Here is a 16,267-nt window from a genome sequence, read left to right as displayed (position 1 = left end):
CTTAGCTTCCTGGAGTGAAGGTCCTCTTTGTGTCCTGCTTGTAGCATACTTTGCAGGTTATTGCCAGGATCAAGTAAAATAAGTGGTGTACTGGTAAAGTGCCTGGCATATGATAAGTTTCCACAATGTACTTCTCTATTTTCATTATTTGCCTTTCAGATTACTGTCACATAGAGAGGACTTTGAATTTACCTGTCTGTGATTAGAAACAGTTTTGGAAAATATTGGGAAGTGGTATCCATATTTATTTCAATTCCTCAATATGAATATTGATTATGTTGTGTGGTCTGGACTTTGGAATAAAACTTCTCCAAGTCCTGCAAAACTTTTTTTTTTTTAGATAGAGATTTTGAGAGTTTTTTAGATAGAGTTTTTGGGTTTTTGAGTTTTCTGACTTTAGATCTGCCCCCTTCCTATAGAATAGAGAGGGTTCTGTCTTTCTCCCTGATAACTCAAGGGCGTTTTTCATGCAGAGGTTACCGGAGTCTCTGACCTCCACTCCTCTATATTCCGGAATGTCAGCATACAAATGGAGACCTGGCATTAACTCTCTAGTCACTTTGATATTAGATTGATTGTCCTTCCATTCGCTTACTTATTGAGTACATTTTTTATGCTTCCGTGCTAAGGAAGAAGATAAACTACCCTTAAAAATGATTTTAAAAGTCTATCAACCTTTCCAAATTTTCGGTACTCATGCTACATTGTGTTTTGTATTACATTTACTGGCATTAGTGGTTTAAAATATAATTAGCTGTCTTATGGGCAATATATTTACTTACTGAATTTCTCACTTGTCAGCAGTTGTGTTTGAAGGCTTATATAGTTTCCATTAAAACGAAGTCAAGCCCAATGCTGATTTAAAAGGATCCAGGACCCTCCCTGAGGGATTTTTAGGTCTAGACTACCTTCCAGAACTTTATACAGAGGTGAAATTAGGTGGAACTAGCCATCAAAGGAAGGTTTGCTAAGAGAGAGGCTGGTCCTCCATTTTGCCTTGGGAATAATAGGGAAATGTGATGGAATAAAGGCCCCTCAAAAATATCCACATCCTAATCCCTATAACCTGAAAATATGTTAGATTATATGGCAAAGGGGAATTACATTGCAGTGAAATTAAGGTTGCTAATCAGCTGACCTTACCATAGGGAGATTATCTTGGACTATTCCAGGGGGCCCACTGTAATTAAAAGGGTCAGTAAAAGTAGAAGCAAAAGACCAAAGAGGAGACTCAGAGAGAGATGTGACTAAGGAAGAATGGCCAGAGAGATGCAACATTGCTGGCTTTGAAGATGGAGGAGGCTAGGAAGGCCAATGGCCTCTAAAGCTGGAAAAGGCAAACAAAGGAATGTGCGCCCCAGAGCCTCCGGAAGGAACACAGCCCTGCCAACACCTTGATTTTAGCCCAATGAAACCTGCATTGGATTTCTAACCTGTAGAACTTTAAGATAATCAATTATGTTGTTTTAAGCCACTTAATTTTGTGGAAATGTGTTATAGAACAATAGGAAATGAATACAGCAAATTTCTGAGCCTCTGGTCATCTTTTAATGCTGGAGGGCCTTTTGGTAACCAGATCAGTTTGGTAACCAGAGTCCCCCAAAACTCTGGCCTGGGATCCTTTGCTATACCTGACAGTAAGCTCTTACTCAGGCAAAAAGATCTCCGTATGCCATTCAACAGAGTCCTCCCCCGCCCCCATACCTTTTATTATAAAATGAAGCCTATAAAGGAAATCTGCAAAATTATGTATATTCCTTTATGAGAAATAAGACAGCATTGAAAATCCTTGTCTTGTTTTATTATCCTTGTTCTTATTCCTTCTTTGTCATCTTCTGCTTATGATTATTTACTTTGTAGAGAAAAGGACTTAGTTGCAAGCTCTGAAGTTCTTTGCTAATGTGCTGAAGGGGAGCAAACAGCGTGAACAATTTGAGCTTGTCCATCAAGTTGGTCAAGGTGGAGAGTAACGTGGTCAGGGGTCCCCAGGTCCCACTGGACCTTTGACCTGTTCTTTTGAGACTATTGATGTAGGTTAATAGTCAGCACCAGTTGTGCTGTTGGAGGAGTTGTGTGCCTGTACGTGTGATTCCTTATTGAGTACAAATGAGGCTCTGACTAACTCAGAGGGTAATTGGTCCTTTTTGTAGTTTCCCCAAGATCAGGGTGAGGAATTTGAATAGATGGGTCCTGACAGGCAGGGGGAAGATTTATTTCTGGAATCTTGCCATTGTATGGGTGACAAAATCGTGGATCTGGGCACAGAGGTGATTCTCTTTCATGCCATGAACCCTACTCAGCAGAAGGCTGCCCGTGGAATCAGATGAGGTGAGGAATTGCAGGATAACATGGCAACTTCTGAGGTAGTGGAGCAGTGAGGTGTGTTTAGCCCTTTTCCACCTACTCCTTCTCCGCCTTCCCCACCACCTGTGCATTTCTCGTCACACCTTAATTGGGTGCAGAATGAGATAGACAGTAGGTCAGGGGGATGAGTATTTAAAGAAGCTTAGTGATGCTCTTTGAACGACTGAAATGTAGACTACAGAACAGGGGAGACAACCCTCCCAAACAGTGTCAATTCTCACAGTCCTCTCCTCACTAGCTCTTCACAGCTTAGGGGAAAGCTTTTTCCCCCCTATCCACCCTATGTGAAGCACTCGTGGTTTTTATTTATTTATTTTAATATATGTTTTTATTGATTTTAGAGAGGAAAGGAGAGGGAGAGAGAGATAGAAACATCAATGACAAGAGAGAATCATTGATCAGATGCTTCCTGCATGTCCCCCACTGGGGATCCAGCCCACAACCCGGCATGTGCCCTGACTGGGAATGAAACTGTGACCACCTGCTTCATAGGTCAACTCTCAACCATTGAGCCATACTGGCTGGGCAGCACTCATGTTTTTATCTTGAGCAGCTTCCCACCTCTTCCAGCTCATCCTTCTGTCTTCCTCCTCTCTTCCAAATTACTCATTCTAGAAGCCTAGATACACATTTCTCATTTATTCAGTCACTCAACAGATATTTATTAAATACCTACTATGTACCTTGGAGTTTCTCTCCCTTTCCATTTTAACCTATCAGAATATCTTTTCTGATTTCTGCTTGGAATCTAACATTATTGGAGTCAGTAAGGGTAGAAAGGGAAGTAAGGGGCATGGTTGGCATGGGATAGTCATGAGTGGCATGGCAAGTTGGTAAGTGCAGAAGGACTAAAGAAAAAGGAGATTATTAGTAAATGGCTCAAACTTAGGAGAGTCTTATTCATCAAACCCCTTGATGTCCAAATATTGTATGGTGCAATAGCTACATAATAAGGAATAATCACAGGAATGATTAGGGATGCTTCATAGAAGATATTTGTTTCTCAGGTCCCAGTACAACTTTTTAAAATATAAAACTACATAATTCCTTAAACATTCTTTTCAGTCTTAAGGAGGAAACCTAGTTATATTAAATTAACTTCAAAGTACTCAATAAACATTTGGGCATCTACTGAAGGCCTGACATTGATAGTCAATGGGAGATGAGGAGGACGATAATGATGGTGGCGGAGTGGGGGGAGTAGGGGGGGGGCGGGAGTCATTGGAAATGTCTGTAGAGCTTGGAGGAGAGAAGTGTGGGAGGCAGGCATTACCTAATGTGGGGATTCCCTGGTGGGGTGTACATTCAGAAAATGCACTGACTACGACCTGTTTTCCTTCTTAAAAAGACAAATTCTTAAATTTTTCTTTCTAAATTATCTTTTAGTATTAATTCTATATAATAAAAACCTAATATGCAAATTGACCTAATGGTGGAATGACCTGCGGAATGACTGGTTGGCGGGGTGTGGGGCCGGCGAGCGGGCAGCACCAGGCCTGCCAAGGCGGGTGCCAGTGGGGAGGCCCCCTGATCACCCTGCTGGTTGCCCCAGAGATTGGCCCTGATCGCTGGCCAGGCCTAGGGACCCTACCCTGCATGAATTTCCTGCACTGGGCCTCTAGTAATTATCTAATATATATTAAGATAAATGTTTACCTTCTTTAATCTAGTCACAGCTCCCCCCTTTCTTCTTTTCCTTTTTCTGCTTTTACTTTCTTTATAGCTTATGTAAATCTTTTACCAATGCCCTTGAAATATAGCAAAATCTAAGCATTTATTGTTTCCATTTATCTCCTCTGAATTTTTACTTTTTATATGTGTGGTTATGAATAGCATACCATTATCTTCCCATATTTACTTTTCATTCTTATCTCTTAAGATTCACCCATAATGCTGGAGTCTCTGTAATTCCTTTAACTGCTGTGTAACATTCTACTGAGTGCTATAGCAATTTCTGCATTTATTCTCACACTGTTGGACATTTGGATTATTTGGGTATAATCACCAAAAACTGACTAGAGAATAGAGGATCACAGACTGAGCCCTGGATGGAGTGCTCCATCATTAAGAAACTGGGGAGAAGAGTAGAAATCAGTGAAAGGAGACTGAGAAGGAACTGCCCACAAGGTAGGAAGAAAACCAAGACAGCACAGTGTCCTGGAAGTCAAGTGAAAAGAAGTGGGTCAAGGGAGGCAGAGTGAGGACTGAATATTGGCCATTGTATAGGTCTTTGGTGACCTTGATCAAATGGTGGCCAGGGCCTGATTAGAGTGGGATGCAAGAACCCTCTAACTGGTCTCTGAGATTCTAGTCTCTTCCTCCCCAAATTCATCCTTTCTATCACTGCCCCTAATTATCTAAAGATCAGATCATGTGACTCCCTATCTTATATTTCAGGAGCTCCAAACTGCCTGGAGGATTAAGTTCAGATTCTTCAGTATAATGTTTAATCTGACTTTGTACTTTTTTTTTTAGGGAGAGAGGGAGGGAGGGAGGGAGAGAGAGAGAGAGAGACATTGACTTGTTGTTTCACTTATTTATATATTTATTGGTTGATTCTTATATATGCCCTGACCAGAGATCGAACCTGCAACCTTGGCATACAAGGATGATGCTCTGACCAAATAAGCTACTCGGCCAGGGCCTACTATTATTTTTTCTTGATTCATCTTCTGAAGCTGCTCCACCCCCACCCTGTGCTCCCATTGGAGCTACCACTGGTTCCTGGATATCTGACTGTTGTCAAACTTCTGTTTCTGCTGGAATGCTTTTCTCCAGATCCCCTTTGTGCCATTATAGAATTTTGAGCACATATCTACCAGAGCTTCATTACAGGTAGTGTAATTATTTATGTGATTGTTCCTTTAACCAGAATGTGAGTGCCTTGAGGGCAAGGATCATTACTTAGTTTTTGTAGCCTCTCCAGAGACAAATAGTAGGGACAGACATATAGCAGATTTTAATTAAGTGTTAGTGGAATGAATAAGTCTATGAAAAAATATACCTATGATATATTCTTTTAGATAATTTAGTGGAGACAAATCTTAGTTCTCTGAGGGTGGTTTTAATTTTTGAAACCAGGCACAGGCTGTTTGGCGTTAAGTCTGATGAAGAAGCTGGGGAATATAAATTTTTATTAACTATGAAGTGTAGGAAAAAATTAAACATGGCTGTTTTGTGATGGCACATTTTCTTATATAGCTCAGAAAGGGCACTAAAGTTTACTGGCACTGATTTGCTTAAGACGATTACAAAGATGAATTCCCAAAAACATTTTGAACAGTGACAGTATTGCTGGTTAAGTGTTGTTTCTCAGGGTGACTACTTTGAAGGACAAGATATATGGATCTGTTGAATTCTGGTATCTATGTTAAAAAATCAGTATCATTCTTTTATAGTCATATTTTATTTCCTGGAGTGAAGTTTTACAAAGTAAATTTTACATTATTTCCTGTGTATTTAACTTTTTCTTGGAACTCTATTATTTTCAATTATTTCTTTTGTAGGCATTGTCTGTCTTTCAATGCAGCAGCATTAGAAAATTCTATTAGAATTGTTTATTTAAAATCAAACTATTCATAAGACCATTAACTAAGACCAGATTTGACACCAATTCCAGTGGCTGATCTCTACCCCAAATGGATATATGGCCATTTGTTATGATCTTTTGTTTACTAATTTTCAAGCAGTTTTCAATCTGTGTGACACTGATCAAATCCAAGCCAATTTGGACTAATTTTTCCAGTCACTTTTCATGAAGCAGTGCATCAAATACTTTACCAAGTCCAAATGTGTAACATCTGCTCTCCTTTCCCTGATAATTTTACAGTTCTCTCAAGAAGTCAACTACTTTATCAACCATGGAATGTGTTTTATAAGTCTCCATTATTATTGCTCATGATTCTGTCACCTTTTAGAATTTCCTCTTTCAATTTTATTTGCCAAGTCTTGATAAAATACTTATTAGTTAGGCATCTGATACAATTATTCTTCTAGAGGTAACACTTTGTGACTCTGGGTTCACTTGGATTAGATCTATATATAATCTTTTCAGTTATTATGATTTAAAAGATGCAAGCAATAAAATCTGTGTTAGTCATTTTTGTTCATATCCTGGGAGAGATGTTATTCAGACTTGCTGATTGGTATATGTTTTCAGGTTTGAAGTATTCACTTACCTGCTCTTTGTCATTAGCTGTATTTTTTTTCCCTAGGTGCATTTTACAGTTCCCCATCTTTACCATATGTTAAATGGATATTGTGCTTGCAACAGCATGCCTTCCAGAACAGTGAAATGTCTGTGCATGTACAGTAAGCCGGCATATGTAGTCTTTGGATACGGATTGAAGTTTTTGATGCTTCTGTCATCTCATTGATGTAGGTGAGCTGTGCTTCATAACATTTGCTTTTGAGGGCTTGGAGGTACCTGCTAAGTACATATACTAAGAAAAGTTTGCTTTATAATTAATTTTTCAAGCAAATTCAAGAAGATTCCATGTGAATAATGCATTTTTTAATGAGTTAGGCCCTGAGGTCATTGTGTTTACTGATAGAATTCAGTTAATTGAATAAATATGAAGATCCTGTATTGAGTACCCTTGCACTGGTTAAAATGTAATGTTACAGATGTTTTATTAACTTTTACAATAAGTTACTGAATTAACAAACTGTTATGATTATAATGAGCATATTTGATAGAGTCACATAATTGAAACATTGGTTATGATTTATCAAGGATTACTCAAATATTAATTAACTGACAACTAGAACACTGCTTTCGACATTTGGTTAATCTTATATACATTATAGATTAGTCAGTTTCTCCTTCTTTATATAAAATATTTAGCTTTTGAAGTGTTTTGACATATGGTAAACTTCAATAAGAAGGCAGACTTTTTCAGTTTTGAGAAATGTAAATATATCATTCTGTAAGAAATTCCAAAATGTTGGCTATGGAACAATAGAAACCACATGTAGTTTTTCTCCAAATCTCAATATACAAGTAACTGCTTTCAACACATCTTTTCTGTCTCCAGTTTTAATATTAACTACTTGATTAAATGTTAAACAGAGCAAAGGCCATTTTTGTCAGGCGTCACTAATATTCATATTGTTTCCAAAGGATGGAAAACATTTAGTTCTGAGTATTTACCACTCTTTTGTGGCTTAGTGATAACTGATTTTGGGAATACCAACTATTTATAATTTGAAATTCTAGAGATGGGGATTCATTGGCTGGATAAAAGCTATGATGTTTTGTTTTTAATTATTAAATGGCAACTTTACATTCTTTCTGTTAAATGCACAATTTAGAATATCAATTTTGGAAGGATGTTCAAAATAGTGCTTTTTCTAAAATCAAGGTTAAAATGTTTCTGTTTTCAATATTATATGCATAGGTATAATAAATATTCTGTTCATTAAATTAAAACAATTCATCCATGATCATAGTACATGTATTTCTATAAATAATTTACCAACATATTAAATGGGGGTGGAAGGAATTGACATTTATACAGCACATGCATTTCTAAGTTTAAATGTTAATTTTAACTAAAAGGTAAATCTGAATCTAGAAAGCTTTTTCTAAGGATAAGTAACTTAAAGTTCGTAAGCCATACTTTATAAATGAATGTATATGCCTTTGGAGTCAATGATTCTAAGTCAAGAAATGGTATTATGTCAGAGGTCAAGCAGAGACTCATGGAGTAAACATATTTAGGATTTGCTTTCTTTGTATAAATATTTAAAATGATGCATCAATATATATCAACCAAAGGAGAGTGCAATTATTCTTTGTGTACAAGTAAAATCAGAAGTGTGCATTTTACTTTTATAAAAATATGACAATGACCTGGCTGGTTTGGCTCATTTGGTTGGGTATCATCCTGTGCACCGAAGGGTTCCCAGTTTGATTTCTGGTCAGGGCACATGCCTGGGCTAGGGGTTTGATCTCCATTAGGGGGCATGCAGGAGGCAGCTGATCAATGTTTCACTCTCACATAGATATTTCTCTCTCTCCCTCTCCCTTCTTCTCTTTCTAAAAAAAAAAATTTTGATTGAGAAATTTCTTTATTTTAAATTTTACTATTTACCTTTATTGTTTAAAGTATTACAGATGGCCTCCATTTTCTCCCCATTGATCCCCCTCTACCTGGCCCCATCCCTCCCGCCCCACCCTCCCAGGCCTTCACCACACTATTGTCTGTGTCCATGGGTTATGCATAGATGCATATAATGTCTTTGGTTAATCTCTCAACAAACAATTCTTTTTTTAAAAAAATGTGGCAATTCTGTTTCTCAAGATGAAAATGTACATCTTGGATGTAAGTCTTTTTAAAAGTAATTTTTTTGCATAGTTCCACACTTCTCAATTTATATCAATACATTTCTGTTGTTATTTATGGATATTCATATGGGTTAAAATTTTTTTATTTCTGCTAAATTCATGAATCATTAACATAAACATGGAAATACCATTAAATCAGTATTTTTTTCTGGGAACACACATTTACATTTCTGAGATTTTTATAATTTTTCTTTATTTATTATAAGCTAAAGCACATTAAAAGATGCATTATTTAAGAAATGTGAATAGATGTGGTAAAATGAGAAGGTTGAATATGAGGTAATTTTAAATAGAATATAGGTGAAAATTTGTGTCACAGATATGTTTGTAGCTGTATAATATAAAACATGGCCAATCTCACAAGATAAAATAATATCTAAGTTTTAGTTTTTTTTTAAACATCAAAGGATTCTTTCTAGACCCTGGATAAGCATGGGCTCTATTCTAATTACTTCATCAGGAAAATTCATCCACTTTTGGATAATTCTCAATCAAAATGTTTTTCTAGGATTCAAACTAAATGCCTCTCATTTTGACATTCATCTATTACTATTTATATCAATACTCTCATACAATGTAAGTAATTTGTTTTCCTCTTCTTTTCTTATTGCTTTCAGCTCTTTATCTGTGGGGAGGAGGATAGGTTTGTGGTGTGAAATGAGGATGGCATTTTTGTGTTTGACCAGAGAAATTTGGAACTTTCTGCCTTCATGCTTTCCAAAGTGTAGGTTTTGTTAAGGAGTCAGCTCCTACTGCATCAATGAGGAAAGTCCTTGAAACTTACTCTTATTAGATGTTTCGTAAGATGTATGTTGCTGCAAAGGTTAGGTGATATCTGTGTTAGAAGACGCAGGTGTTTGATCAAATCTAAGAACTATGTTTTCAAGTAGAATATACAAAATAAAAATAACAGAACATTTCAGGCTTCCTTGTTCCTTTTTATAAATAGGCTCTGTATACATTGTTACTGCTTACTGATTGCCATACTGATATTTATCTCATTAATTTGTTTTATATATTGTAAAATCCCTAGTTATTTGGTTTTAAACTAGTAACTTTGCGACTAATCATTCTTTTTGCTCTAGGTAAGAATTGAGCTGGTTGAAATAAATGGAGATAAAATCTGTTATTCTCTGTAGAGTTTTACTTTATTATATCTATGTGATGTTGTAAATACAAAATTCTGTGGTGTTTTTTTTCAGTGCCCCTCAGAGGGTAGGAACAGGAAAGATAAAGGAAGTACTTTCTTCTTGTTGTACGCTTTCTTTAACTTAATAATTATTAATCTTTGAGTGAAAGTATGACTACGCAAAAATGCCTTAATTTACATTTTAGGGGCCCTTTGGGGGGTGGTGGTCTTGTGAAGGTTCCCAAGACAAGGTGGAAGCCAGGTTCATTGACATGCCATTCCCACTCTCACCCTAGGTCACCTACACAGGTACCAGAATGGAAGAGACAGGTGGGCAGAGGGCAATATACAAGAAAGACAACTCCACAACAATAATGGAAAATAACGGGAAACATCTGTACAGTGAATCTGTAGTTATCTTGAACCATGCTCTTTTATAGATTTTAGTAAATGATGCTCGTTACTTTTGCATGTTGACTTCAAGCTTTTCTCTGTGGTATGTGGAACTAAATTGAAGGAAATTTATAAAGTTAGAGTAGTGTTTTTTCCACTTTAATCAAGTCTCTAGAGTTAAAGTGTGTAAATTAGTACCCAATTACCTACTTTGCATGCCTGTGGTATTTCCATGTTCTACTAATATGATAATGAATCAGAATATTGAGTAGATTGTTGTAAATATCTGAAAAAATTGACTGCTTTTTCTCATAGTCTTAAATTAAAAAGCAAAACTCAAAACTTTAAAAATATTGGAATTAGTTTCCTAAAATATTTACCAGATATTATCTTTCACAGAAATGCACCTGATTTATTATAAACTATTCAGTCTAGAAAACTCAAGGGTGATTTAAAAAGTAATTTCTTTGAACTATATAATTCATAAGCATATATTTTATTAGTTGTAAAATTATATGGATCACTCCAGTTAGCACCCTTAGTTCTATTTCCATTTCTAATTGAATTTCACATTTCTCTCATTAAGTGAACAGCATGAAAATATATGTAATGCTTCAAAGAGAGTCATATATGTGCATATATCTGTAGAGGCGCCGACAAAAGCATGAAAGAAAAGGTGAAATTCAAATAAATCAAAGATACACCATTCAGTTACGGACTCTGCTCCTCACTATGTCCTGTTTGGGTATTTCCCTGGGGAATTAGCAAGGGTGGGACTCCCATGACCAAGGTAGAATGGGCCCCATTATTAATCTATGGAAAGAAGGAAAGCCACAGAGCTGTAGCTTTACCTAGAGAGAGAAAAGCAGTTAAAAGCATTTAGGAGCATGTGCCCTGAGCTCAGAATGCTGCCCCATGGTCCTGACCAAATCACTTGATTTTACTCTTGTCTTGAAACTCAGGCTTGGAATAGTCACCTCCTTCATGGGAGCATGTGAGTGCAGTGAGAAATAAGTAGCAGAGCTGCTGCGTGGCATATGTGAAGCACTTTTGCTTTCTTACGCGACATCCTTTTCTGAAGTGTTCTGAGTATCAGCTATTTACATTTGGATGATCACCTGAAAAACTCCTGAAAGGAGGGGACATTGTTTAGGCTTCTCTGGGAATCCAGGGACTATTTCTCATTCTCTCTCTCTCTCTCTCTCTCTCTCTCTCTCTCTCTCTCTCTCTCTCTCCCTCCCTCCCTCCCCCTTACTCCCCACCTTTCCTTCCCTCATATATTTCACTCATATCTATTTTAAGAGAATTTCTCCTGGTGGCATAAATTTGGATAAAATAGTACATGAACAGTAAAATCTTTTTCTTTTGAGATGAGGTAAAATTTAGTTTTCTACTAAAATAGTGTACAAAAGTGTACAGCACGGTTTTATTCAGAATACAAAAACGTGAGAACTGGAAGGGATGTCAGCAATCCTCTAGTCCAGTATCTTCCACTTCCTAAGAAATGGAGTTTGTTTCAGGCAGATTTGCCTAAGACATACAGAAGCAGAATGTGTCCAATAACTGATTTTTTCTTATAATAATAAGAAAAAATAATAATAACCTTTTTTTCTTGTTATAAAAGCAGTACATATTTATTGTAGAAAAACTTATAATTCTTTTATCTGGAGAAAAAACTGTTAACGTTTTAATATATATACTTTAATATATATATTACTTGTGTCTTTTGTATACTTATATACATGCATTTTACTATATTGAAATAATATATTTCATAATTTAATATTACAATAAATATAGTTTTAATAGCTTTGTAAAATAAAACTTCTATGCACATTGTAAAATATTCCAACAGTACAGAAAAGTAAAAAGAAGAAAGTAAAAAAAAAAATCACTTGAAACCTCACTATTCAGACATAATCACTGGTTAAAATATTAAGAAAGGAGATATGCTAGAAAGTGTCTAGTTAGTATTAATAATATTCTGCAGATAGTTTTCAATGAATAGATGCTCATGAAGTATTATGTATATATTGATGTTTGAAAATAAACATTTCTACTTGATAGCATCATATGGACATATTCCTATGTCAATAAATATAGGTCTATACCACAGTTTTTGGTGACTGCATGGATTCTGTAATATAGATAAGCCTTAATTTATTTTAAAGTTGTATACTAAGATACTTATTACCAACTTTTTTTCTCTTATCAACAGTGCTATAATAAATGTCATAACTAACAATTTGTGTGCATCTTTGATTAGTTTTTTAAAATATATTTTATTGATTTTTTACAGAGAGGAAGGGAGAGAGATAGAGAGTTAGAAACATTGATGGGAGAGAAACATCGATCAGCCCTGCACATCTTCTACTGGGGTTGTGCCCGCAACCCAGGTACATGCCCTTGACGGGTATCGAACCTGGGACCTTTCAGTCCGCAGGCCGACGCTCTATCCACTGAGCCAAACTGGTTTCGGCTTTGGTTAGTTTTTTATGCCAAATCCCACAAGTGGTATTGCTGGACCAAAGCCTGTACTTGTTTACACTCCTATCAGCTATGTATGAGAGTCTATTTCCCTATAAATCTATTGGATACTATAATTCAATTTATGTATTTATTTGAAAAGGCATCTCATTTGTTTTATTTTGCATTTTTTTCCTTCTAGTGAGAATACCTCCCAAATTTGTTAAAATTTCTATTTATAGATTTGAGACAGAGCGAGAGTGAGAGCGAGAGAGAGAGAGAGAGAGAGAGAGAGAGAGAAACACTAATTTGTTCTTCCAGCCACTGATGCATCCATTGTTTGCTTCTCAGATGTGCACAGACCAGAGATAAAAAATGCAGCCTTGGCACATCAGGACGATATTCCAATCGACTGAGCTACCGGCCAGGACCTCCTCCAAGTTTTTATTAGCTATTTATTCTTCTTCTGTTGTGAATTGCCTGCTTGTGTCATTTTCCAGTTCTTAAATTTACATATCCACCATATGTATTAAATATATCAACTCCTTTTTGTCATATATGTGACATTTTAGTAATTTGTATTATACCTTTAAATTATGCACACATTTTGTACAAATTCTTTTCGTGTGAATATAGAAGTTATAAAGTTTTAAGTGTTTAATTATATCAATATTTTACTTTATGATTTTTGCTATTTTTAAAATCACGCTTAGAAAATCTTTCCCTATCCAAAGAGCATGTAACCACTTAGGTTTTCTCCTGATACTTTTCTCATTTATTTAATATGTTAAATGATTAATACATCTGGGGTTCATTTTTATGCAAAGTGTGAGGTAAAATCCAGCTTATTTTTTTCCAACATCACTTACGATATTGACTTTGTCATATACTAAATTTTTAATTTTTATTTTTGTGTAGTTAAATTTATTATTCTTCCTCTTTATGATTTTCATCATTAGTGCCATGCTTTATAAAAGCCTTCTACTTCAAGAGTATATGTATGTATGCACACATACACACAAACATATTTCTAGTCCATTTATGGTCCATTTTAAATATTGAAATCATTAGTTTATCTGAAATTAATTTTGGTGTTTTATGTGAAATAAAGATTTAGCTTAATTTTTCCTCTAAATGGTTGGTCATTTAAATAATATAATTATCAAACAATACATATTTTGCCATTGTTTAAATCTCACCTTTATCACATAGGACATTCTTTTTAAAAAAATATATTTTCATTGATTTCAGAGAGGAAGGAAGAGGAAGAGAGACATAGAAACATCAATGATGAAAGGGAATCATTGATTGGCTGCCTCCTGCATGCCCCCCACAGGGGACTGAGCCCGCAACCAGGGCATGTGCCCTTGACTGGAATCGAACCTAGGACCCTTCAGTCCACAGGCCAATGCTCTCTCCACTGAGGCAAACTGGCTCGGGCACATAGTACATTCTTACAACTATTTAGGCATATTTTTGGATTTTCTGTTCTAGTTCATTTATCTTTCTGTTTATTTTTATACCAGCTTTATACTTAAAAATTACAGTAGTTTTTTAATTCACTGAAAATATTACAGCTTTCTTTAATTTTTCAGTTCCTGGGGTGTAAATTGGCATTTCATTGTTTTTTTCATTTACATTTCTCTGTCTAGTAACGAGTTGGAGCATTTTTTTAAAAAATATTTTATTGATTTTTTACAGAGAGGAAGGGAGAGGGATAGAGAGTTAGAAACATCGATGAGAGTAAAACATCGATCAGCTGCTTCCTGCACACCCCCCACTGGGGATGTGCCGGCAACCAAGGTACATGCCCTTGACCGGAATCGAACCTGGGACCCTTCGGTCCACAGGCCGATGCTCTATCCACTGAGCCAAACCCGCCAGGGCGAGCATTTTTTTTATGAATGTTGACCACTTGGATTTACTTCTCTGTGAATTTTCTCTATATGTCTTTTATCCATTTTCCTCTTTATTTGTGTCTTCTTCTATCACTTATAAATATTAACCCTTGATCTGTCATTTGCATTGTAAAAAGTTCTGTCTAACTCTATTATTTGTTATTTATGGGAAGTTGACTTCTTATGGGTTGGTCGTCTCTTTTGCCCTGACAGGGTCTAAAAGTTCCACATCTTTCTGTGATCCTGCCTCTGTTTTCTGTGGCTTTGCCTCAGGGATATCCCTTCCATTTCAGAGATCTGAGTTTCTGATACTCATATCTATTTTAGATTTCTCCTAGTTCCTTGAAGCAGTTTTTTTTTCTTACTAAAATTCACAGTGTGATGTCCAGTCTTTCTTTTGGCTTAATAAGAGAAACAGCGTTCTCTGCAGCCCATGGTAGGTCACTGCCTTATGGCTTGATGCTATAACTTGAGTTAGTTCTTCTGCTGTTCTGTTTTTCAGTGAATTAAAATTTTTTGTTTGTTTTGTGAAAAAAAATATGTGAAAACATTTTCATTGTTAAAAATTAAAACACACAAGTGCAGAGTAGAAGATGTGAAGTACCTTACATTTTTCTTCCTCATCCCTTCCTCTTCTTGTAAGCAACACTGGTAACAGTCTGGGAAATATTTTTCTAAATATTATTCTATGTACTATTATTTTGTATAAAATAAGTGTATTTATGTATTTTAAAATAAAAATGGGATTATAGAACACAAATTATGCCCAAACTGGCTTTTCTCACTAAATGGATGTTGGAGCTATTTGATATGGTAGTTATATCAATCTCATTCTTGTTCACAACTGCATAGAATCTGTATCACATTTGAAATATAATTTATATAGCCAAGCCCCAGTTGATATCCGAAGCCAAACTCCTTGGTTTCCCCTCAAACTTATTTCTCCCATAGTTGTCTTCATTTCAGTTAATGGAAACTCCTTCAGTTTCTCAGGTTTTTCAGTCATCTTTTACCTTCCACTCCACTTTCTTTTTTTCTTTTTTTTTTTTTAAAAATATATTTTATTGATTTTTTTTATTGCTTAAGTATTACAAAGGGTATTACATATGTATCCTTCCCCCCCCCCCCCGCCCTTGATAGTCCCCTAGCCTCCCCTATCCCCCAGTGTCTTATGCCCATTGGTTATGCTTATATGCATGCATACAAGTCCTTTGTTTTATTGATTTTTTACAGAGAGGAAAGAAGAGGGATAGAGAGTTAGAAACATCGATGAGAGAGAAACATCGATCAGTTGCCTCCTGCACACTCCCTACTGGGGATGTGCCCGCAACCAAGGTATATGCCCTTGACCGGAATTGAACCTGGGACCCTTGAGTCCGCAGGCCGATGCTCTATCCACTGAGCCAAACCGGTCAGGGCTCTCTTTTTCTTTTTAGCACTTATCACTTGACATATATATGTTTAGTGGCTTATTATCGATCTCCTGGAATATAATATTGAGAGGTCAGGAACAAGAGATGGTGGCAGTGGAAAGGGCAACAGGTAAACCTGCTAAACCCTGGATTACCTCTCCTCTGGAATTCTGCAGGAATTTAAGGTCTTTACCCCTTAATCAACTGGTGCCCTTATATTTCCACAAGTGTCTGTTCTCCTAGAGTTTACCACTCA

This window comes from Myotis nattereri (assembly GCF_964212035.1).
Source record: "Myotis nattereri genome assembly, chromosome: 3".
In the NCBI taxonomy this organism is placed as follows: domain Eukaryota; kingdom Metazoa; phylum Chordata; class Mammalia; order Chiroptera; family Vespertilionidae; genus Myotis; species Myotis nattereri.
The sequence above is the reverse complement of the archived record's forward strand: the minus strand, read 5'-3'. Positions refer to the sequence as shown.